The 25,174-nt window shown below is 41.0% G+C and overlaps 1 long non-coding RNA gene across 1 annotated transcript in view; it reads right to left on the bottom strand.

Moving 5' to 3' along the window:
- Positions 1-140: 140 nt before the first annotated feature.
- LOC144519689 (uncharacterized) overlaps positions 141-25,174 on the bottom strand; it is an 83,855-nt gene continuing 58,821 nt past the window's right edge. The window contains exon 4 of the long non-coding RNA XR_013502128.1: positions 141-228. This is a non-coding gene — a long non-coding RNA (uncharacterized LOC144519689). The remainder of the gene's footprint in view (positions 229-25,174) is intronic.

Raw genomic sequence — 25,174 nt, 5'->3', positions numbered from 1 at the left:
CACAGCACACACATACTCCAAAGCATATTATTTGCATGAGCAGAAAAGCCCAGACTTGTCTATACATATGTATACCAGCTGCTTTAAATTGATGTTTGACTGGATGACTGGATGGAAGTGTAACTTCTCAGTATGCTTACCTCTATAGAGGTTCAGAGGCATCAGCCTCCAACATGGGCTGCCCCAGGGCTTGTCCTCACCACCAGTACTGAAGCTTGTTTTGAAGCTCTAAAGAATTGCAGACAGGTAAAATTAGTTTTTGAAAAGTGGCAAGTCTTCATAGTGCTAGAGTAATACCAGAAGGCATTCACATCAGGAATTGTATGGCTTATGTCTGATGATATAAATGCCGAATGTTAACTATATAGTAGTTTTTCATTTTTTTCACATGGCTGGTCATTTGATTCTGGATAAGTGCACCTAGGACAATAGAGCATAACAATCATCAGCTGTTTTAGGGAAAGTATATACCTGCATATATCCAAAACACAAAAAAGAGTTTTTGTTGAAATCATTCTCTAAAGTTCCTTTCTTTGAGCCAAAACTGGCTTGCCATTGTTTATATTAATATAAATTCTTCTCATACTGCATTTAGGTTTTCCTGTAAAATCCCTCAGAGCCTCTTCATCATCTTCATCTTAATTTTGCCCAGATGTTTTTCTGTCGTTTCCTGAGGGGGGCGCTGCAGACTATTTTCTGAAAATCACTGGCTGAGAGAAAATCAAGATATAACTCTGACTTGACTGAGGGAGTGCATGAACACATGTTCTGTGTGGTGATTTTGTTTTTACCTAATCATATTATCATAATATCATAACCAGTTAATTATTTTTAGATGAAAATCATTATCACAGAGCAGAGCGGAACAAAAATGAATGATTAGAAACTGTTTCAGATTTGATTTGACCACATTAAGTCAAACAGCGTGGAAGAATTTATGACATGATGTTCAGTATGTTCAATGCTGTGAGCTGTTGGCTGAGTGTTTTGTAGTTGTAGAAGCAGTTCTAGCCCATCCTGCATCACCAGGTTACCTGTGTTGAATATGAAAGTAAGTAAGTGTGTGTGTGTGTGTGTGTGTGTGTGTGTGTGTGTGTGTGTGTGTGTGTGCGTGTGTGCGCGCGCCTTGTGTTAAACGTAGCATTCGGATCCTGTTCATTAATTCATTCTGTTGCTATGGCTGTGCTTTCCCACAGGCTTCCAGTGTTCGAGGCAAACTCAGGCACAACTGCCACATCACTCTCCCTGTCGTCCCTGTCCCTGTCCCACACACACACACACACACAGATACACTCACTAAGTCCCAATTCATGGTGGTACAACACGGCAGTAAGCCAGAATAATTCAACATAACAATTAAATATGAAGGAGCCGTGTCAAAGCTGTCCCTCAGTGTTCAGGAGTCAAACAGGCACAGGCAGCATGTGGAGCGCTCCACACTGCTGCAACCTGTAGTTCCAAACTCCTCTTGACACCGTCTACACAAATCAACTCCCAGAGTCCTCAGGCTTTATGTTTTGGACACACAGACACGTCAATAATGGTCTTAACTCACTCAGTATGTAAGCACTATGTTTTCTATTTTGTTTTTTTTTACTCTGGTGTTTCTCCAGTTTGTGCTTGTTGGTTTTAGATATGTGGAAACACATTTGTTGCTGGTGTTTATTTGACACACCTGCCAAAGTTAGTTTAAATTGTAACACTTTCCTTGAAGGTATCTACATAAGAGTGACATGACACTGTCATGAACACACACCCTAACTCTAACCCTATCCATAACTTGTCATGACAAAAACCGAATGACACTTACTAAAAGAGGCATTATGTCATAAATGTTTATGGCTTGTTTATAATGTTTATGACATGTTCATGACAGTGTCATGTCACTCTTATGTAGATACCTTCAAGTAAAGTGTAACCGTTTAAATGTTGGATTTTATTGTAAAGAAGGCATAAAGAAACCCTTTGCCAAGATCTTTAGAAGTTGATAACAATCATTAAGTCAGCGTTAGTGTGACACTTTTCTTTGTTGCACCTCACTAAACTATGTGTGTTTCCATTAATTCTTCGGCAATCACTCAATAAACATATTCAAATATTCACAAGGGTACAATAGAGGCAGCAAGAAGAGATTTCATCAACGTGCATGTTACAAGCGGAACCTCTATCTGTCTATTCTACATAAATCATCCTGAACATCCACGCGTGAGATGACGTTTGTCCCGTGGAAAGAAAGAGATAAGTGAGAGATGGGAAGAAAAAAGAGAATGAGCTTTCTTCAGAGTGCTTCCTCTCTGTGTCTTTTTCACAAGAAACCCATATCCTGTGAAGAAACCGCACGCTTTTACAAGGGATGGTCCCTTACATAGAGAGAGGTAAGAACGCACATGTGCTACACACACACACACACACACACACACACACAATTTAGGAGACCTGTAAATAGGTCAAATGTATTATGTTTTACATAGCACATGCTGCTCTGTGGTTTAGCAAAAAAAGTAAAAAATGTTTAAAGGTGCTGACACAACAAGAAGATTGTTAAGCATCTGTCGTCCTAGTTTGCACCGTCGCTACTCGACGAGACTGGTCGGCCTTCAACGGCTTTATTTCAGCCGATTGTTGAATTGATTGTGATTGGCTGTTCAGCTTAAGCGAATTAGCGCACAAGAAGAAAAATGGTAGTGAGGAAAGCAAGCACTGACTGATGACTGTGAGAGGGCATACACACTCTTGTCACAACATAGAATAGCTCATTGCTATCGCCAGATAAGTGACAACTTAGTTTGAGTCATTTTCTGAAACCAGTGTAGCATGAAGGCATGTTGGGTGGAATTAGCAAGCTAGCTAACTAGCCAGTGGCTGCAGTGGGCTGCTCTGTCCCTCCACTTCCCCACCACAGGGATACTTCTTTGCAGAGAGAACGGATTACAGCCCCGGAGATGAACAATCTGGTTAGTCATCTTCTGGTGTCCCCGGCAGGAAGTGAAGCACAGGGACCGTAGGGTTAGGGTTAACCGTGCTGCTGGCTGATTCAGGAGGGCAAACATTGTTGTTTATTTTATATATCAAGTTTCCCTTTTTGAATAACGAATAGATTACCACCGCCTGCTGGCATGGAGAGTTATTTCCTCTCACGCAGGCGCAGAACGTACATGGTAGTTGGCCGTTGACTGTAGTCTTTGCTCAAGTGGAACTTTTTGGGCAAGACACAGGCTACGTGAGGAGACGTGAGACGCCACAGTTGGCCTTCGTAGCCACTAGTTCTTTGCTGTCCGCTTATTGTGTCAGCACTCTAGGTCTTTGTCTCTCCCTCTCTATGGCTAAGTCACTCTCTCACCCATCCATCACACATGTTTATGCTGGTAACGCCCTGAAGGTAAACAAAGCTAGGATATCAGGTGCAGCAATGGGCTTAGGATTTGAAACTCTTCTTTCCTTTCAAAGACTGTGCAGAATATTCCTTCTTTAGATGAGTGTGAGTGCCCAGTCATGCCCGCATGTATGTCAAGTGTGTGTGTGTGTGTGTGTGTGTGTGTTTATTTTTGAACAGATCACATGGTTGGTAAAGCGTGGAAAGAATCGACTGGCGGGTGGAATCGATCCACGCTCACCGAACAGGTGAATCCTGAGCGATGTCCCCAAAACTGAGGGCTAGTTAAGGGGATGCGGGGACACTTGTGACGGGATCTACACTGTGAAACAGTATGAAAGCTGTACATTGGCCTGTTAGCGTGATCTGTCTAACTACATATGGTAGTAGCCTGTACAAGAATTGGCAGTGGTGGAATTAGTATTCAGCTCCCTTATTTGAGCAAAAGTAGCATTAAAATATTACAAAATACTTTATTTAAAAACAAAATCATGCATTCTAAAGTCAATATAGGTACATAGAATAAAAGTCTTAAGTGTCAAAAGTAAAAGTACTTATTTTAGGGAATGGTCCCTTTAAAGTGTACTGACAAAAAGTACTTAAATAATATGGTGGTCCATGTGATAGCAAAACTGATAATTTTATATACTGTAAGTTTTAATCCATGGTGGAGTGCATCATATTTCATGAACTTATTGAATGTTGTGCTTGAACAATTGTTACCTGCAAGAGCAAAGTGACTACCACCATTGGATAAATGTAATTCAGTAAAAATCAAAAGATCTCTACTTTAACTTTCCCAGTGTTACTTGTAAAAAAGTCACATAAAACAGCTTTTCTCAACAACATGCATTTTTTTTTACCTTTTATTGCAAAATTGCTTTTACATAGCAAATTTCTGTATTTCTGTACCATATTTATGCATTGCTTTATTGTGAATTTTAATTTGCTGTATACTTTTTTTACTCTATAAACTTATGTTAATATTTTTTTTTAGTACCTTAAAATGTTACCGGAATACAGTAACTAAATAAATGTACATAGTTTTACTCTTCCCATCTCTGAAGATCAGAACACTGAAGAAAGGTGTACAGCATATCATACATGTTTAAATCTTTTACATTCTTTGTGAATGTGCGTTCATGCAGTGATCAGGCAGTGATTAGTCAGTAGAATAGCAGTCAATTTGTGCAACACTCTGTTAATGGCCAGTGATCAGTAGGTCTACTGAGAGGTGAGAGCTTGTTCACTGTAAAATTATCTGAATCCATATTCTGCATCCAGACCACATGGCTGCTGTCTGAACTGTGTAGGTCAACTCGCTCAGGAGAGAGCTGTGTGTGTGTGTGTGTGTGTGTGTGTGTGTGTGTGTGTGTGTGTGTGTGTGTGCGCGCGTGCGTGTGCGTGTGTGGGAGGGCGTGTGCGTGTCTGTGTTGTGTGGGTGGGTGTGTCAGCTAGAGGCTCCCTGATTTTTACTGGACTGGAGAAATAAGAGTCAGATTCGGAGCCAAGGCTGAGTCTGCATCCATCAGTACCTCATCTCTCATTCTATAATCCTGTATGTGACATGCACTCACCTTGTGTGCATGTAAGATGAACAGCATGAAACCATTCAACTCAAAGGTGGAACTCTTATAGGAACCATTAAACCATTATCGTAGTGTTTTTATCTAGTTACTACACAAGTAGCTCCATTATACTATTCACCACTGTCAAAGATCAAATTCTCAGTTCTCAGACCAAGTATTTAGACGTGGTATGTTTACACTCTTACCATTCACAACCAAATACACAAATTGCAGCCATTCATCGGAGTTCCACTTTTTCCCCACAGTCTCTGCTCCACTGAACAACACAAAAGTGGACAAAACAGGATCAAATTAAATAAGGTCTACTTGTTCAAAAAATATATGCAAATACGAAAAGCATTATTTGGAAGCCTACATTTAAATGTAGGCTTAAATGTTTTTTTGTATACCAATCAATTAGAACAACATATCAAAGAATCAATGATAAAGTTAAATATTTCACAACAAAAGCACGAGATCCAGTACAAACGTTCAGATAAGAAACAAGAGAAGCATAAAGAACAACAAATATATCACAGCATATAGGACATAAAGAGAAAAAGAAAAAGAAAAAAGAAATGTATCAACAAAAAAACAGATAAATAAGACTAGAAGTTGTTTAACAACAGTCAATAGGTGAGTTAAATAGAAATGGAAATTGAGATCTTGAAGAAGGATATGGCTCTTGGCAGCAGTTGAGGTTAAAGCACAAAGGACATAAAACAAATATACAGAGAGTTGACAGAAATAGAGGCTGAGCAAAAGCAAGAGGTAAAACAAAGAGAGAAGAAGAGACACATGGTGCTGGAGAGAGATATGAATAACTACAGGAAGATGGAAACAGGTGGAGACAGTCTATGGTGGGAGAAATTGAACAGGTCTATGGTGATATATGCAAAGGACTTAAAAGAATGGAACAAGGCTGAGGCTAAACTAAAGACAATTAAAACCTTAAAGGAGTTGGAGAGGAAACCAAACATGATGAGAAGACAGCAAACACAGTAGGAGGGATCAGTTAAAATACCAAAAAAATAGTTGTATAGAAAAGTGGTTCAAACAGCAGAATATACAGTAAATGTCAAACTTAAGTGAGTGTGTGTGTGTGTGTGTGTGTGTGTGTGTGTGTGTGTGTGTGTGTGTGTGTGTGTGTGTGCGTGCGTGCACGCGCAGGGTGGTGTGATAAGGAGAATCCCAGAATGGAGGCCACGTTGGTCTCTGTGACCTTTTCACACACAATCCCTTCCATCAGCAGCGATGCCACGTCAGGCCTGGTGATGCCCGTGTGACTGCCACAGGCATGCAGGGCCAACTGGGCTGTGATGTCATAAGAATGTGTCCCCCCAGCACCCACACCCCAAAACCCCCTCATCACTAACTGCCAGCCTGCAGTAGAGCGGATCAGACTGTACCCTCAGGGACGGTGGCCACTGCTGGACTAATTTAAGGAGGAGGGTGGGGGTGACACCACTGCACTGAGTGTCTCAGGTGTCAGCCTTGTGCTGTCTAATATTAGACACTTGGTGTGTGTGTGTGTGTGTGTGTGTGTGTGTGTGTGTGTGTACCCATGTGTTTGTAAGTGTGTTGCTTATGTACAGTGTATTTTTAGGTGACTGTATTTTCCACTCCTTGTGCAGCGCTCCTTGTGCAGCGCTCCTTGTGCAGCGCTCCTTGTGCAGCGCTCCGGGGCAGCGACAGACGGGAGAGGTGAGGAAGAGAGAGGGAGGCAATGAAGCTGGGGTTCACCTGGCTCTTGTATAATAATCATTTTCATTAAAATATACTGATGTAGTAGTCTAAAAGATATTCTGAGCATGTTTTCAGTTCATTTTAGTACTTAATTGTTTGTAAATGGTTGCAATATTTGTTAAATTAATTTTAGCATTACAGCCTAAAATAATGCTGGGCTGATTTGCTTTAATGAGCCAAACATTATAAACCCACATTAGTAAAAGAAATAGTCCAAATAATGACGTACGCAGTCTTTCTTTTGAAGTATTGCTTAAAGACAGAGCGAAGAACTTTCATCTCTGAGTCATATTTATCATGTTCTTGGCTTGTTCATCTGTGCTGCGCTTCTAAATCGAATACATCCTACACATTACATGAAAATGAAACAAAAATTCTGTGATCAATATTCTGAATGTAAAAGAGCAAAATGAGGTGTAATTCTAAATGTGCTGAATGAGATGAAATATTTATTTTTGTCTCCAAGAAAATGATGCTGTCAGATTTATGATCTTGGCAGGAATGTGTGTGCATACTACAGATGCGTGGATTGGATGTGGTTAGTGGTTACCTCTTAATTTCAAGGGAAGATACTTGTTGTTTAATACAAGATGTTTCATTAATGAATGCCAACATTCAGAATATCTCAGTTTCTCTCTCTCTCTGCTCTGTACACTACAGGCGTGGTGGTTCTGTGGTTTATGATTTAATAAGCTTTCCACAGAATGAGCGGCAGAGCTGCAGCGCTGATGAATAAGGAAAGCCGGCTTCACATACAATGTGAGCAGCCTTCAGTCACATGTCTAGACAGACATGGAACATGATTCTTGTTGACTTTAGGTTTATTTCATGGCACGACTTTCATATAAACTAATAACATCACTCACTGAATAAAGTAATGCATGATTTAACATAATCTACCTCTGCTGCTGTGCTTCCCATTCCACTAAATGCTTTCCTAAAAGGTTGTAAAGGCCACTCAGGGGCAGCGGGAAAAAAGCTGTAAACAAAACACACAGCACAGACCAACATTAGCATTCATTTGAAGTAGTGTTTGTGTCAAATCTAAGTTCAATATTCACTCTCCTTTTAGCTCTGTTTTTGGTCTCCACCAACGCCAACACCTCCAACAGCTCTTTAGCCGCTAAATGCTCCACTATGTTCACCAGCTGTCGTGAACAGTTTCATTTTGTGCTGGGTAGGTAGCATAAAGTAGGTTTATCAGAGCTTTTTTTTGCTGAAAACAGCAACCTGCTGCATCTGGAACTGACGCTGATGAGAACAGAAAATTTGCCGAAAACCAAAACAACGAGCTGTAGGACACTATAAAGGTTGGTGTGTGTGTGTGTGTGTGTGTGTGTGTGTGTGTGTGTGTGTGTGTGTGTGTGTGTGTGTGTGTGTGTGTGTGTGTGTGTGTGTGTGTGTGTGTGTGTGTGAGATTGTGGTAGGTGAGAGTGCATTATGCAATCTTCAGTGTTCAGGGAGTAAAAACGCTTACAAAACTGCCACACGTATTTCATTCTTTTGTGGCAATGTCTGAAGTTCTATTATGGACTCTGTAACATTTGTTTGTGAAAAAACTGCCTTGGTTACCTTATTTCAAGCCATTCTAGCGTGGTATAGAAAGCCTGCAGGAAGACTCAGCTCGATTTGTGCCAGTTTTCAGTAATATTCAACGAGCTAAGCTGCTTGACTCTGATTGGCTAACAGCTAGCCAATGAGAGCCTGGCTATCAGCATCCTTTACCCAGCGCCAGAGCCATAGAGATAGTAAGAGTTGCGACACTCTTTGATCTCGCTAGTGGGGTGGTCACGTGGTTCATGTAAGCCTGTATAGTTCCAAAACATGCAGCGTGGTCATGTTCTACTATGGGACTGACAGCAGCGATTGCGATATTGAATGGTAAATATAAATAAAAACACATAGCCATGTACTTGTTTGATTGTTATTGCATATTTGTAAATGTCAGTTTTACATTTGGAGTGGTAGGGTGACAACTGAAAGCTATGTATAGATACATTTTTAAGTTTTGGAGGGAAAGCTTCACATCTGTGTTAGCATGGGTAGCACTAGGCTACTGTCTTGTCCTTCGTGTCACGGGGACTTGTTTAGTTTATTTACATTTTGTATTAGCATGTCCAAACATGTTCGTTCTGACATGTCTGGGACCCCCATGCCAGTTCACGTTAAATTACATCACATAGTACGCAAGGGTCACCGGGGGACCCGAAGCTCAACGCCAGGCCAATGCAAAAACGACAAAAAATTTGTGTCCTGGGGACCCGAAGGACAACACAATGGTTAACCTTAACCTTACTATCTTCTTCTAGCAATTGAGAAAGCAGAGTAGCAACAGTCCATTCAGCATTTAGTGTCCAGCCCACTTCTTCTGATGAGGCAGGAGTTGATCACACAAACATGATAATTTTAAGACTAAGCCATACACAAAGTATCACATATATTAAAGAATAACAACTCATTACACTTGGATGAATAAATGAAATGTAATTTTTTATTAAACAATGAGTTACACAACAAGAACAAGTACAGAAAAAGAAAGGAATACATTGGGGAAAGGAGACAATTAAAAAAAAGCAATACAAATAAGATTTACCGCTGGCACCACTGGTTATAAAACCCTTCAACAAATGCAGATTCTACTGCCCAACATCCGCACGCTGCAAAGGAGGATGCAGCATGTAAAGCTGGAGCCAGGAGTTTTGGGGGTTAGTGTTTGAGATGCTGAGTGTTTAATAAAACAAATCCTCTCCACATATATCAGGCTGAGGCTTGTGGAACAAAAAACAAGTGGGAACAAGTATGAATAAGAGCAATAGGGGTATCAATAAATAAAACAAAGTTAGTCATGAGTGGAAAAAGAACAACAAATGTGTGAACAGGTGTGCTGTGTATCTTACTTGAAAAACAAGAACAAAGTGAAGGAACAGGGGGGAATAAGTGATTAATTAACAAAAAATATCCTCCACATATATCAGGCTGAGGTTAAGGATTCAATCAAAGTGCATCAGGGCTGAGAGGAAGGTAAACAACTGTGATAAGGGGTACCTTGGCAGCAAGGGTCAGACTAAGAAGGCAATTTCAACACAGCAGACTTCCTCACCTAAGGTCGTAACATATAGTCCACTGCCAAACACCTTACTGGTTGCCATGGATGTATTTGGCCTCTCCATCCCCGGCACACCATCTGCAGCCTCCAGTCGCCTCTTATTTCAGCAGCCGCAGCCAGCAGCCACCACCAGCAGCCGTCGCCAGCACCAGCTAGGGCTGCTCGAATATGGAAAGAAATATGATCATAATTCATGACCGAAAGAACAAGATCCAGGGTACAAGCAGCCGAAATGGGTTTCCTCAGGAGGGTAGCTGGCATCTCCCTTAGAGATAGGGTGAGAAGCTCAGTTATCCGTGAGGAGCTCGGAGTAGAGCCGCTGCTCCTTCGCGTCGAAAGGAGCCAGTTGAGGTGGTTCGGGCATCTGGTAAGGATGCCCCCTGGGCGCCTCCCTAGGGAGGTGTTCCAGGCACGTCCAGTTGGGAGGAGGCCTCGGGGAAGACCCAGGACTAGGTGGAAGGATTATATCTCCAACCTGGCCTGGGAACGCCTCGGGATCCCCCAGTCGGAGCTGGTTAATGTGGCTCGGGAAAGGGAAGTTTGGGATCCCCTGCTGGAGCTGCTACCCCCGCGACCCGATACCGGATAAGCGGACGAAGATGGATGGATGGATGGATATGATCATAATTATTTTGGTCACTATTGAAATCACGATAATTTAACACGATTACTTGTTGACTTCTGGAAAGATGTTGCAATTATTGAACTTAAAAAACAGTGGAAAACGTTAAATAAATCAACAGTAAAAAAACACAACTGTGAAATTTGCCTTAATACTTTTTCATATTTAAACTTATGTCATTGTCGTGTCACTTACTGATATTTTTTGTGTGGAATAATTTGTATTCATACATGTAATCCGACAGCCCTTTCATGGGTATAATTAAACAAACGCAACCTTATTTCTAGACACACAGTACTCAGCTGACTAGTTAACACCATCAGGTTCAGCAGATAAAACTTAAATAAAATCCGTCCTTAATCAACCTTAATGATCCTAGTAATCCAACATCAATAACTAACTAAATAAAAGTTGTCAGAGATTCACTACTGAACTTCATAATTGTTGGTGTAGCGATACCTTCACAGCTGGCGAAGTCAAGCTAACAAACGAGCTAACGAGCTAACAAACTAGCAGGCAATCGGTCGGCTACCAAGATAAAAATATATATAATTACGCTGTGCACACATACAAATAAATATCAGTATATGCATCATGAAGGGCCTCTGATAAAATATGACAGTTGACACTTCAAAAGAGGTAGCTATTTAATCAACTTACCTCAGAAGTTACTCGACGGCCAGCAATGAAAATGAATCATGTCTGACGCCGTGAATGGATTGTTTGGAACTATGCGAGACTGCATACCCCAGAAGTAGGCGGCAAAAAGCGTACAACGGAGTCCAATGGGAGTGTCGCCACTCTGTCTTTCTCTATCACTCTGCCCAGCGCAACTGGTCGAGCTCATGAATAGTAATGAGCTCAGGCAACACCACATCAGACTGACCAGCTTTTGTAATTGGCCTGATTTCCACTTATTTCTTTTCAGTGGCTAGAGCTGACAGAGGAGGTAGCAGTTCATTTTCACATTCACGACATAACACAAACACATATGCACCTAACATAAATTTTAAAAAATACAAGTAAAAACGGTTTTGTGTGGCAGGGCACCTTTAAAGAGGGGAGACATTATGTCAATGGGTTTCTCATGCAGTGCGTAACACATAACTCTGTGGACAATTTTAGATTTTACAGCTGCTGTGCTTGCATAATTGTACATATCATAGAGGTCATTCCACGAGTGTTACTTGCATTTAGCCGTGGTCCTAAAGTCAGATTAAAGTATGTGGATGCAAAGAATGTTTGTGCAACCCCTTTTCAAAATATACTTTCATTCATAATTCTCCTGCAGCTGTCAGTGTTTTTCTAACCTCTCACCCAGTGTCTTCCTGATTTCTCTCTCTCACCTTCCTAACTGCAGGGAATTTCCTCATAATGCTTAAATGCAAATCAGGAGTGTTTAGGGGGCTTATGTGCGTGTTTGAGAGCATACACATGTCAAGGCCCCAAGCAATAGAGCGGATAATAACATAATGACAGACCAGTCCTCCAGTAGTAATTCTCTGATAGCCTCGGGGTGAGGTGTGTGTTTGGGTGGGGGGGGGAGGCTTTGGTGTGCTGGGAAAAAAACTGATAGGAGCTTATTCTTATTATATTACCTGCACTCTCGTTCTTTGCTTTCTCTACTTCCTCTCCCTTTCTTACAGTGGTGGAAAAAGTACCATGCAGTACAACACTGTAAAATACTATATATTATTATATTATATTATAAGTAAAAGTCCAGCATTCAAAATCATCACATAAAATTAAAACTGTAAGTAAAATGACATATGTAACTGATATATTGTCATATATTGTTCATACTGATAATGTGTCAATGCATAAGTAGCATTTTACTATACTGTTGTATTTATACTGTATACTGTATACTGTCTACTGTTGCAGCTAGTTGAGGTGGGGCTAGTTTTGATTACTTGGTATACAGTTTGTTAAGTAACATAAACTAGAAATACTCCAGTATAGTACCTGAGTAAATGTACTTAGTTACTTTCCACCACTGGTTTCTTCCTCCTCGTCCTTTCAGCTCACCCACTCTGGGCTCCTGCTTACCCCTGATGTTCACTAGTTGCTCGCATGAATAAATTGATGAGAAGAAGAACAGGTAAAACAAATGCAAAGATACAATCTGCTGGGGGTGAAAAATGCAGACTTGCAGATTTTTCTCACAGAAATTTGTCAGGGTGAGTGATGAGTGGGGACAGTTAACATGAGAGTGGGAGCGTGGGAGCATGGGTGTGTGTGTGTGTGTGTGTGTGTGTGTGTGTGTGTGTGTGTGTGTGTGTGTGTGTGTGTGTGTGTGTGTGAGCTCTGAGCATTGGACGTTAGCTGTTTCTCTATGTATTATTAAGAAGCTGAAGAATACAAGGAAACACAGGAGATCGTCTTGTTAAGCAGGCAACTTGTTTTTCTTTTATGAGGGTGTTTTATATTAATGACTCTTTTGTGAGTCAGTGATTTGTAGCCAAACAGAAATAACTTTGATTCAACTTCATGTTTGGGAAGTTAACAATGACCTTTTGGATACTTTCATTTGAAAATGTTTTCACAGTTAAAACAGATTAGACCGGATTAGTCACAGAATTACAAGGTTACACGCAACTGTGCGCGCATGCAAGTGTTTGTTTCTGCATGGCTCTGAGGAATGTTGGATTCAGGTTGTCGTTGGATGTCACGTTTAATATCATCACGTGGCCACTGGAGCTCTATTATTCATGAGATCAATGCTGAAGATTCAACCAGGCTTGATACAGTACAACCTTTTCCCCCTGAGGTTCTTCACCTCCATCCTTCCTCCTCGATATTTCTCAGAAGATTATTTTCCCTTCACAATAACTCTTTTCTGCTGAGATTGAGTTGTGAGAGCTGTGAACATGAAAACTGAGAGTGTTCACCTCAAGGGGATGACAGCCAGTGAGAGGCAATGAGATTTCTAAGCTATAGCTCTCGGTCACTCATTTACTATTACCTACATGATTAAACACTCAGTAGATGGCTGGATAGTGAGCAGTAAATAGAGATTTCGGACACTTGTGAATATTCATTGTTGCATCACTGACAGGTGTGGTGCATTGTTGCTTGATCGCAAACCGATGCTTTGTAGGATTTTGTGGCATGAACCTACACGAACACCACATTTCAATCTGATAATTTTTGTCAGAATCAAATAACCTTTCATGTAAATATATAATTTCTGTTAATTTCAAGGTAATTTATTATAGGTTTCTAGTTTTAAAATGTTTTACGGCCTAAAGAGTACACTGTAAAATGTTTTACAGTGTAACAAGTACAAGTAACCGTCACACAAATAAAAACATATTTTAAAAGAAAATACTAAAACTCTTACTCAAATGTAAGAAAGAACAATGTTATATATAACACTCAATATGCAACAGTTCCACCCACACAAACAGGCATATTTGTATGCTTCCATGTGGAAAACGGGACTGGTGTGCCAGTACCGGAGCAACAGGGACTATGCACGCATGCTGCTTGCTGCCTCCAAGGTCCATCAAATATGCAGACATGCATACATAAAGGACCACACAGATACACTGAAATCATAAACCAAGACTTAACCACTTGCCATCACTCATCAGTTATACAAATGTGAGAATCCGTGAACTTGACCCACACTGTGTGCCAGTTTTTTTTACACACATAGGGCTGGTTACAGGCCTTTTTTACAGCAGACATTTTTACTTGTCACAGTAAAAAAAAAAGCACAGGTGATAGCCAGTATGAACAATAACAGGACTCTGAAACTGAAGCAGCTAAATAGAATTCAGCTATGGTCGTGTAGGGCAATTAAAACAATCAGTCATATAAAAATCAAATAGTCAAAATTAGCTAAGTTTCATGATTTTCTATATGAAAATATAAGCAAACAAAGTATCAAGGTTAAATATCCAGCCCCATTCATGCAACATCTCAGCTGTTCTTCTATGTTGTACTCTGTCTCAGTGTCCCAAGCTATGTGTAGGCTTACCATATGTGTTTTTGGAACTGCAAATGAAAATGGGCTATGATATTAGCAGATACTTTCAAGCGGACATGTTAACAGTACAGACCACATCATTGTAATTGTTCACACTGAAATGCAAATTTCCGCACACTAATTCAATGCAAATATGCCTTTAATAAAATTGTGGTTCGTCCTGGGTGTACCACCAAACATATCAGTGTTTCATAGAAAGTCATAAATATTTCCAAGTCCAGTGACAATAATGCCTGACAACTACAACTCAGGCCCTGGGAACTTCCACAGAGAGAAGCCAATGCAACTGCGTGTCAGTCGTCTTGGCTGTGACGTCTCTGCAGCGGTGCGTATGCGCTGGTCTGAGCTGCCTGTGCGTGGACGCCTGGACAGTGATGTCAGGCTGTGGCTGTGGTCAGTGAAGTCGGGTTGATGTTAGGGACCATGTGGCGCTGCAGCAGCTGGAACCAACTCTCGAGGGAGAGCTGGGAAAGTGGCCACAAACCTCCCGCCCCAAGGGACACAGTGAGAGACAGAGATAGGGGACGACCCTGATGTTATTAGTGGATGCATTGTGATGCTGTTCTCTCTTTCTGTGTGCCACATTGTTGTTTTTTATCTTGTGTGTCTTGTTGTGTTACACTTGTTATACACAGGAAGCAGTAGTGACGCTCTCACACCGCCCACCACAGATATTACAATGGAAAGCCCAAGCTTCTGAGCAACTGTGCACCCCCCTGCCCTCTAACACACACATGGAAAACTACCATAGAGTTGTTCTATGGTTGTTGGCCAGCTGGTGGGTATATTCACTAACACTGGCTCAATAAAGGCTGAGTCAGGACACATTAGTCTCTGTATGTGTGTGTATCGGTGTGTGTTTGGGGACAGTGAAGAGATGATGGCAAAGCAAAGTGGTGTACACAGACATTCACGTGATTCTCTCTTGACACGTGTGAGGATAAACATCGATTTCCTTGACTGACATTGACACCATGTTGAGTAAACACACACCATAACTCACTCCATGGCAGCCACATACAACAGCCTCTGCACACTTAGACGCCTACAAGCACCTCGGCCGCGTCTACAGCTGTCTGGTCAACGCCGACGGGCCCAAGAAACAGCGCCAGTTCAGGGTTCAGAGCAGCTTCAGCTCTTCCACACATACAGCAATTAGCACAGCACATACCTGTGTTGTGGTTAACAGCCTCAGATTTTCAACACAGTTCACTGTCATGCCCCATAGGGAAATAAATAGACAGGTCACACAAAAAAATCTCACTCCCTCTTGTTTTTGCACTCACAAAATAAACAATTGAAAACTATGAAAACGACTTTTACTAAAGCCACTGCCCCCTGACCTTTACTGTGTATTATATGTGTACCTTGTTTATTCCTATAGTTCCCATTAAGAACATTCCATGCAGTAGGCTGCACATGACAGCTTTACTATATGCCCAAAGATCCATAAACTGATTCCTAAGCTAAAATAATAACACCTAACCTAAAGTTTCCTGGGGCAGGTAATATTATGTTAATTTGCTCAGTATAAATTAAAATAATTCAGGTCTTAAAACTAGATATTGACACAGTGACACCTTTACAAGACAGGGCGGCAGATTACTGTAGGTAACAAAGCATGACCCACCTTAGTTGATGCAAATTCCCTAACAAATCTAAATCAATCAATAGTCTTAAGAAAGCGGAGCCTATCCTTCGTGACTGTTCCTATCCCCTACTGTACATCCAAAGTTTTAGATTTTACCTCATGGTTCCCTTTTTAGCCTCTATTTAGCTAAAACTCACAGCTAAAAAAACTCTAATACCCTCCTCCATCTCTCAACTCTGTTGACTCTGGCTGTAAGGAAAAGGTGACATTAGCACATATACCCAAATTCTAAATATCTTATGATTTTACTTATTTTTAAATTGTTTTCATTTGTGTACTCTGTTTTTACCCATTTCTAATTTGTATTAATATGACATGTGCTTTGTGTTTTTATCATGTGTCTCAGTTTCACTGCTGCGCAACCAATTTGTGTACAAATAAAGTACAAAGTACAAAATACCCAAGAGACCGGGGTTCGTGTCCAGTTCTTGTCCCGCGTGTCACTGAAACGTATATTTCGTAACCCCTCAGTCAGTACGTCCTGACCCAGAGCGTCAAAAAGTGACACCAAGAGTCCCGACCAAGCGTGTCTAAATATGACGCCAAAGGAGACTTTTTGTGTCAATAACAAACGCCAAAAGCACCTGACCATGCGTCACTTTTTGACGCGATGGGAGTGAGAATGTGTGTTGGGGAAACTACAGCTATTTTATTAGAATGACATAAATAAACGTTACTAAACGTAACGTGAATAAAACTTGAATGGGTAAACTCGTCCGTGAACAGATGCATTCTAATCGGCGATGGTGTTTAACAGTTAAAACTACAACTCCCATAAATCCAGAAAATTACAAATTGTATGTTTAAAGTTACTGAATTTTATAGCTGTCACAGTTGTAAGACACTTTCAACTAAATGTTGTTACAGTTTTGGCTATCTATGATAAAGAAGGGCCTTTAGGCTTAAGAAATCCATTATATTTCATCTACACAGCCTTGTTTTTTCCCTCTGACATCGAAATACGCACAACAAACCCGAAAACTGAACCAGTTTAAGCAGGGAGATTACAAAAGACTGAATGTGAAAACAGCTTGTTGAGGCAAAAAAACATTTCACTTGAGGAAATGTTCTTTAAAATATTCTCACATGAATAGCACGATGGGATTTTGTAATGGTGTAAAGGACATTTTAGCTCCTTTCAGGCTGAGGGCTGATAAAAACATTGAACTCAGGATGTCAGAATTAGATGTGAAAATGTGTCTCTGGGGGCAAGTTATTGCACATGTTCCAGAACAAAATCTGAGAATTTTGGTGTTTAGCCTCTAGCAAATGTAATCAAATGCATAATTGGGTTTATTACAGTATTTAACTTTGTTTGTGTGTTTATTAGTGCACTATAAGACAGAAACAGACACACAGTAAAACAGTCCTGAGGGGGCAGTCATAATACTATGAATGAATTCATCTCCTGTACTAGAAACCTGAGTCAGCTGTGTGTGTATGAACAAAGTCAAGCCATGACAGAAACTGGGTTAAGTCCTACTTTATACTTCTACTCCTCTACAGTTTAGAGGGAAATCATGTCCTTTTTACTCCACTACATGTATTTTGCTTTAGTTTCTAGTTTCTTCACCTATTAACACCGAGTTTACATGCAAACATAGAATGATAATCTTATAAAATGTTCTTAGAGGTAATAATATAATGTATAATAGTGTAACACTACTATATTACCATATACTACTACTACTACTACAATATATAGCTTTTTTCCCCCTGAATTTAGAGTAACTTTTGATACTTTAAGTACATTTTGTTGATAATACTGACATACTTGAGTGACATTCTTTGTGTGTTTTTATATTGCAGTATTGCTACATTTACATAAGTAAAGGATCTGAATACAGTACTTCCTCCACCACTGGTCAGGTGTGCATGTTGCTGCATATGAACGTGTGTAGTCCTTAACCACATTAAACCCCTCCACTTACCCTGCCTGTTTTACCTGTCTTCTTGTCGTGTCTAATAGATCAATCAAGCCACGACAGAAACCGGGTTAAGTCCCTCTTCTCTGCTTTCATCTCATGAACAGACATATGAACTCAAAAGACTGAAAGCACACAGAGCAGTGAGGAGTGAATGTCCTGAAGGTGCGGGTTGGGGGGGGAGGTTGGGTTTGTGCAGGAACATGCTAGAGGATAAGGCGTATTCCCTTTGGCAGCACAGTGCAGTGTAAATCCACCGGTGCCATCTGATGCCTGTGTTTGTGACGGTGCAACAGGGTGCAGCAGATGCTGAGAAAAGATTTGGCAGCTATTAATAGGCTGCGTAAAGAGGCACGTTATAAATATAGTGCCCTGGTGTGGTGTCACTTTACACACCCCAACCCACCTCCACCCCCTCTTGGTCTCAGCCCCAGCCTCAACCGGACTCTATTTAACAGTTTCATAATACCAGAGTGCGTCATGAGCGCTGGAAAGAAAAAGACTTAAAAACACAGGAAGAAAGGGAGAAAGAAAGAAATAAAAGATGGGGGCTGGCAGCAGTGTAGTTATGATACTGTGTGTGTGCGTGTGTGTGTGTGTGTGTGTGTGTGTGTGTGTGTGTGTGTGTGTGTGTATGTGTGTGTGTGTGTGTGCGTGTGTGTGCGTGTGTGTGTGTGTGTGTGTGTGTGTGTGTGTGTGATGTAACCGAGGTCAGGATTCCCTGAGTCCTCTGGTATCTTTAGGCTTCCAAAGTACAAGAGAACAGAGGAGAAATATTGAGAGGAAGGTGATCCTCTCCTCTTCTCTTCTTGTGTCATGGATTCTCCTGTGCTCATCTTTTCTATCCCCCCTTCTCCTCCTTTCTCATTACTTCTCTCATCTCCTCGTCACCTCTCGTTTCCTCTCATTTCTTCTCCTCTTATTCCTGCTCACCACTTGCGTCCTCTCTTTTTTCCTCTCCTCCCCTCTCTTCTTTCTCTCCTATGTTCTCATTTCCTCTCCTTGTATCCTCTCCTTCCCCTGTTGCCTCCTCTCATCTTCTTTCATTATCCTCATCTCTCCTCCCTTCCATTTTCTTGCCCTTCCTCTCTTTTCCTCATCATAAACCTGTTGAGAAAGTGCTTTGCTGGGTGTGGTGTGGTCTGTTGAATGTGTGTGTGTGTGTGTGTGTGTGTGTGTGTGTGTGTGTGTGTGTGTGTGTGTGTGTGTGTGTGTGTGTGTGTGTGTGTGTGTGTGTGTGTGTGTGTGTGTGTGTGTGTGTGTGTGTGTGTGTGTGTGTGTGTGTGTAGGTGAATTTCTCCTATCGCATATAAAATCCTTCCTATGACATCACCCAGTGACGTCCCTTGACATTCAAATGTCCGCTAAGCCGGCTTTTAAGGGCACAGTTTTAGAGTGTGAGTGTGTGTACTTGCACATCTGGCAAGGATTTTCAAGAGCTTTTTCCTCTTCGTTCCTTTTCAGCTTGAACAAGTGACTTCTTTAGAAGACAAAAGTCGGATACACTGTGTGTGTCTCTCTCTCTCTCTCTCTCTCTCTCTCTCTCTCTCTCACACACACACACACACACTAAGTGACGCAACAGACGCTGGTCATGTTCCCAAGGTCCTGTTCTCAGAGCAGTCTGACTGGAGGCCTTTGTCTGCGCTCACTTTAAAAATAAAACTGGAGCAGGGTTACCACACACACACACACACACACACACACACTCTTTGTGCATGAACTAAGCCTGACCTGCGGTGGAAAAGGAGCCCACTGCCAAAACATGATGCTGTTTAAGTAAAGTGTGTGTGTATGTGTGTGTGCACGTACATGTACTCGCATACTGTATTCGTGTATATATTATTCCACTCAGCCTCGTCCTTACAGTGTAATTATGGGCTTGTGTAACACCCATTTGTATATGAGCACACACATACACACATGTGTGTGTGCCTCGAACATGATCACACCACCTGTCATTCTACGACTGTGCACAGAAACACGAACCCCCCACAAATTACAGGACCCAGATTAAACTCTTCATAACTTGGGGAGACTTTCTGTTCCTACAGTGTTACTTACTGGCCCTCCCCCAACACTCCCATTACAGTACTGCAGCAACATCTCGGATCAGCGCCTGGAAGGAGTTCAGGGTAAGAATCAATATCCAGTTTCACCATAACTTCAACCACTGACATGTCATCACTGTCTGCTGAAGATTTTATAAAACAATTTTAAAGATTTGGCATTATAAAATGTTAAAGTTTCAATTGAAACATAGTCCTGAATGGGATGAGATAAAACTCTATGACTCAGTAGATACACTTGAAAAAAAAAAAGACGCTTTAGATCCTTGAAAACTTGAAAGTTACGATTTGAGCGTTAAATAGCTGGTACACCTTCTGGCAAATTTGTATCCAGATTATTCTGAGAGCACCACGAGTACTTACATTTCCATCATGGACACCCACACAGGGGTTCAAACCCTTCACTCTGCCATGTTTTACCAATTGAGAGACACTCAACTCAAGACACACTTAATTAGCTTTGTCTACTATCTCTGAAATCCCTTCCCTTTTCCATTAGCTTCTACTCCAAAAACACCTCAGTCACAAATGAATCACTGCCTTCCAGAAGGCTTCAAGGGTGCATGTTGCCACCAAGCACAGATGATACCCAGTGAGAGCTCTCGCAGATGATTAGCAAATCTTTGCCACAAGGCCACAGAGTTCCAGATCAATAATAATAGAGGAGGCAAAGGGAGAAGTAAACGGAGAGCCAATTGGTTAAAAAAAGTCCCTCTTTAAATATCCCTTTGTATTTATTTTTAATATAATGTAATGTCTTATATGTTTTTCCTTTTATCATAAAGAATAAGATGGCAAATATTAATTTTAAAATTATATTGTTAATGTGCCTACATTTTTAATTTAATGTTGTTGTTAGTTGTTTATATCGCTTTTTAATTCCATCTCTTTATTGATGAAATATCAATAAATTGCTTTATAAGCATTTTAAGGCTCCCTCCAGAGCTCTCAGTTGACCTTTGACTTAAAAATATTACTCCCCTGGTTTCATGTTATGTGTGAGTGTGACCCCCTGGCATGTCAACGGTCGGTACACATCACAAGGCAAACCCTCCTCAGGACACTCCGACACTTTTCAAGGAGGGGACACCTGCTGAGTCAGGCGCTTCTACGCCACAGAGTGTGATGGAAACTGATCCACTAATATCAGCCATGCGGTTATTTGTGTCCTGTACAAATACACTGCTGTCTGTTAATACTGTAACATGGCACACACACACACGCGCTGCTCTATAAATGCATACTCACGCGGTGGCTGTCACACATACCTGATCTGGTTTCAGCTGCACAAACCGCCCCGGCAACACATTATACAAGCGAGTACACTGGCCCACACATGAAGATACACAAACAAATACACACACACACACACACACACACACACACACACACACACTAGTTGGCCGTGGCTTTCAGTAGTATGCTGTTTAGCAGACACTTGAAAGGACACCCTAGAGAGGGGTCCTTTTCACAGTAATAGTGCCCAGCAGCACTTAGCGCGGACCCGGTGGCTCACTCCCACTGTAGTGAAGGGGATGAGGGTTCTCAATTCCACGGCAGCCCACTCTTCTCTTCCTGCTGAGTTGGGGGGGAGAAGAGTCTTTCATGGACACAGCACTCCACCGGCTGCACACTCACGCACACTCACGCACACTCGAAAGCACTCACTTGCCCGTCGTTCACTGTGGAGTGCAAGATCTCAAATTTGAGTGAACAAACAAGTGGGAATTGGGGATGAGTGTGAAATATTTCTGATTATATTCAAATGGTTCACACTCAAAATGCTGAAACTCAGCTGCCACAACAGAATGAGTACACAAACAAATGCCCAGCACACACATACAGATGGGTGATCAATTGAAGGAAAAACCAAAATACAGCATCTTAGTAAGTTGTTGGCCACCACAGATTGACAGAGCAGCTTCGGTGCTTCTTGGAATAAACTCCACACAAGTCTCTAAAACTCTACTGGAGGGATGAACAACTTTGTTTACCTTGAGATTGTTAAGACGGAGAATAACATAATTGTGACCATAACTTATAATAATAAAATTGTTTCTCATATCATTATGAAACACTGTTGTGTTGTGGCAGCAAATAAGCCTTTAAAGTCATGGATCTACTACTAAAAATTGACATATTTATTGTCTCACTGGTACCTAAAACAACAGGTCTCTCACCGACACGTCCTCTTGTGTTTTTTAATGCAGTGATGTTTTCACTCTTTGGTACAAAATCTCCCATAGGTGTTCAATTTGGTTGGTGACCTCAAAGGCAATAATACAAATAATTTTCATACTCACCGAACCATTCTGGGATCACTGTACCCTGCAGGGAAGTATCTGCATTTGTAAATTTTTCTATACAATCTAGTTTTCTCTTGTCTATACATGAGGACACAAATCCAAATAATATGGCCAAAAGTATACAAAATTTTATATACATATGCTAAATACTAATATGTATAAAAGTATGACACGCCTGTTTACATATTTTCTATGGGACTGTTCAATGTTTGCTGACACATTGTTTGGGCTAATCACCTTAGTTCCAGTTAAGAAAATTAAATACATTTTTTTCATGCCCTGGTAAATTTTGAGATTTTGGGCTATTTTGCTTCCACAACATGTTTTCATTCAGACTAGTGAAAAGAAAAAAAAGAAAATATACATTTAGGTGTTCATTATACTACACTTTGTCTATTTGCGCTATTTGCGCCTCTAGATTTTCTCCTATATTCACCAAAAGTTAACATTGAGATAATGCTTTTTTGCATATTTTTGCATAAAAACTTCAGAAAACTTATAATCCAAAAAGACTTGTAAGTAATCAACTGGGGAGGTTTCATGGTGATATCTATTAGTTAAAATGTTTCCCTCCACTGTCTTAAGTGATATGTGTCCTTTCAACTTTGTGGTAACAGTTTGAGGGAAGACCCTTCCCTGTTGAAACATGACAAACACAGGTCCATAAATAAATAGTTTTCTGTCTGAGTGTGGTCCTTAACCCCAAAAAACACCTTTGGTATGACTTGAAACACCGACTGCAAAACATCAGGGGCTGACCCCACTAATCCTCTCATGGATGAATGGGAGCATATCCCTGCATCCAGGTTTCACAATCTGGTGTAAAGCCACACTTTACCCTCACAGTGGAAAAATTACCCTGAGAGCCTGTGAGTCTGACACAAACAGGCATGAGAGCAGCGTGAGGGTAAGAGGAGCTATGGTGAAAGCCTACCTCTCATCTCCACAGCACATATTTGAGTTAAGCGAGACACCATCTTTCAACAACAGGTCATCTTTTATCTTTTTCTCTTCCTCCGTCTTCCTTCCCTTTTATCTTTCCTAACCATATTGCACATATTCTGTTGCCTCTGTGGTATTCCCATGTGTGTTTGCCAGCTCAGCATTACCGTTGGAATTCATCACTCGTGGTTTGGCGTGGCCAGGATTACAGCAGCATGCCCTGCTGCTCAGTCACGACATAAATTCAGCTCATCCAAGTGGATATCTGGGCTTTTTTGACTGTGTTTCTTGGCTGAGGATATAGACAATCCTGTCTAGCATAATACTAAGCCTTTAGGAATCAGGAAGATAGTTCTCGGGATGCCTTGAATTCCTTCCGGAAACCTTGCTGTCTGACATAGAGTGTGTATTAGAGTCCAGCGTGTGTGTGTGTGTGTGTGTGTGTGTGTGTGTGTGTGTGTGTGTGTGTGTGTGTGTGTGTGTGTGAGTGTTTGAAACAGAGAGAGTGAAAGTGAGAGTTACAGCAACTATCTCCCCCTCTCTCTCTTCCTTTTGAGGAGAGCCGGCTGTATCTACTCACAAGACTAGAATTATGGGACAGTTCTTTAGAGAAGCCTATTATGGTATGAGGACACAACACATCTTCCCCCCACACACACACACACACACACACACACACACACACACACACACAAACAAACACACACACACACACACACACACACACACACACACACAAACACAGACAGAGACAGTTACACCATCGCAGGTGATAGGAATCAGGCTGTTCCAGTGTTATCAGACCAGAATGATGCTGTGGATTCCTCAGATACCTAAGTGGTCAGGTTTATTCCTCACTATAGACGGGTTGCAGACAATTGCCTAATAGCAGTCCTAAAATGCAATAAAACATAATCTATGATTCTGCCATTGCACTCATGAAGTCATGCAGAGGAAAAAAGAAAGGCGTTCACAGATGAACGGAATGCAGAGGGAAGGTGAAGAGAGGGACAGAGGCTGACTTTGTCAGAGTAGTGACACATTTTCTTTGTCCCTCTTACCATCAGTTCAAAACCCATATACAGTGTGTTGGCATCAGAGACAGACAAGTGTTTACACATGAATGTAAGGCCAAACTACAAAACCATGCCTTAAAGGATGACTCCAGTTTATTAAAACTTTTTATTTTAGTCTCATTTTCTAAACTGTGGTCGTTTTTATTAATTGTGATAACATTTTACACACCAAAGGAATTGCTGAGATTTGAAAACACACTACAGCAATCAGACAGGCTATGAACAAGCCAACAACAGTTTAGCCAGTTTATCCAAACCACTTTATTTGGAGGTGAAAGTAATTCCACATTGAACAGAAAAACTTGTTTGTGCGCATGCAATAAGTATGGTCGGTCATAGTTGAACCAGTAAGTTGGTCTATATACTGTAATGAATGTACAGCAGACACTTTGGGAGATGATGTTATTGTTCACCCTAGTTTCTTTTCCAAATAAGTGAGGATCTAAGCAATTTAAGGGTGTTCTGCAGCAATTTTGTATCACACATCCATTAGGTTCGAGGACTTGCAGAAGACAAACAAAATAAATATCAAAGGTGGTGCAGCAGAGGCAGACATATAATGACTTTTAGTCTGCAGTAGGGGTCTAGCATTTTTCCAGACTTTACAAAGCTCCTCCAGAGACACAGAAGACATTATGCAGCTATTTTCACAGTTAGCAGTACTAACAATGATATGCAGTAAACTGATCTGCATGAAATCAGTGGAGCACACCTTTATCTTGGAGTGTACAATTTTATTATTACTCATAGAATAAACTTTGAAAATAAACCACATTTATCATTTTAAATGTGGTTT

The sequence above is a fragment of the Sander vitreus genome, chromosome 6 (assembly GCF_031162955.1).
Source record: "Sander vitreus isolate 19-12246 chromosome 6, sanVit1, whole genome shotgun sequence".
NCBI lineage: Eukaryota > Metazoa > Chordata > Actinopteri > Perciformes > Percidae > Sander > Sander vitreus.
Note: the sequence above shows the minus strand (reverse complement) of the source record. Positions and strands in the feature narration are given on the sequence as shown.